This window comes from Buceros rhinoceros, unplaced genomic scaffold (genome assembly GCF_000710305.1).
Source record: "Buceros rhinoceros silvestris isolate BGI_N320 unplaced genomic scaffold, ASM71030v1 scaffold25233, whole genome shotgun sequence".
Classification (NCBI taxonomy): Eukaryota; Metazoa; Chordata; class Aves; order Bucerotiformes; family Bucerotidae; genus Buceros; species Buceros rhinoceros.
In genome coordinates, this window is record NW_010403391.1 from 25,926 (window position 1) to 27,437 (window position 1,512).

Here is a 1,512-nt window from a genome sequence, read left to right on the forward strand (position 1 = left end):
GGCTGGCAGGTAGGGCTCTGCCGTGGCATCTGCAGGGGGAACGAGAATTACCTGCTGGAAACTGCCTGAATCACTCGCTTCTTCCCTTCCAGAGAGAGAAATATCCACACTGTATTTATATAATACTCGTATATAGACAAATACATTCAATATTAATATTTAGATTTAGAGAACACCATCTTGAAGTCATACAAGAGAGTTTTTTCTTCCTAAATCACGCTTTATTAACTCAGATAAGCACGTGCTCAATAGGAACATTCATTCAAGGGACTGAAATAACTCAGAGCGGGGTGCTTTGCTGTGCTGGTCTGCCTAAAACCCCGAGGGTCTTATCTTACGGCGTTGGCAGCTCCGGAGGTTTTTATTGTAGAATTTGTACTTTGAAACATCGTCCCAGCTGTGCCTATGGGAAAATCCTGATTCCCAAAGAAGGCAAGTTTCCATCCTCCCTCTACAGAGGAGAGCTCAGAAATGGGAAACTGGTGTAGCCAGTTCCACCTACAACTCTTAAAACTTCTTCCGTCAGTTTATTTCTGCAGTTCGTTCCTTTTTGTGTATTACCCAGCCTGGGATGGAAACGGGCCAGTTGTTTTTTTCTTTCAGTCATTTCTTAGTGTATTTTCTTAAGATGTGAACATAATGCTCAGGGTGGAAACAACGGGCTTAACCCCCAGCTGGTGTAACCCGTGGCTGTCCTGCTGCAATCCCCGGAGCTGCGCTGAGTGACGCCGGCTGCTTTCCGGGACGTTCGCTCCAGCTTTTAATGGTTTTTGTACTAATCAGCCCGATGCCTGCTTCCGAACTTGTAGAAGCTTCTTTTAATAGAATTGAAACACAAAGCCAAAATTCCCCTGGCCAGGGCTCTCTTAGCAAGCACGAGTCGGTCGCTAGAGAGTTCAAAATTGCTTTTTTGGCTGTTGCGGCTCAGCTCAGGAGCGAGTCCCCTCCCGCAGCACCATCAAAAAAACCCGCTCCCGAGTGTGGGTTTTGGTATGTCGTTTCCACAACGGAACGTTAATCCCTGCGATGAATTTAGCTAGAAAGGGAAGCTGCGGTGAGAGGAGCAGGGTTGGTATTAGTAAAGCGGATGACGTGCGTGGGACAGGCGGGAGCAGGCAGGGAAGCTGAGCCCTGCCGCAAACCGCACAAATTCCACACCGGGACCTTCGAAGGGTCCCCGGACCGGCGGCACTGAGGAGCTCGGCTGCAGCGGCATGGCCTGGAGGACTGCAGGGCACAAACTGCCTCTCCGAGCTGGCATCCCCATGGCGGGGACCTTCTCCCTGTTAAGAGGGAACTTGGTTTCCCAGGACACTACAGAAACCCATCGACTGGGGTTTTAATGGCATTTTAGGCAGCTGCGGTTGAGTTGTCTGAAGCGTCTACAAAAGGTCTGCACGCAGTTGCTGTTTCTCTTACTTTCCCACTGCTGAAGCACGGACACTCCCCGGCATTCAAAGCTGGAGTTATTTGGCTCTGGGGTGCTCGAGGCAGCCACACCGGCTCCCGCAC

General features: G+C 50.3%; 1 protein-coding gene across 1 annotated transcript in view; it reads right to left on the minus strand.

Moving 5' to 3' along the window:
* LOC104490688 (homeobox protein Nkx-3.1-like) overlaps window positions 1-1,512 on the minus strand; it is a 13,809-nt gene that overhangs the window by 11,576 nt on the left and 721 nt on the right. The window lies entirely within an intron of this gene.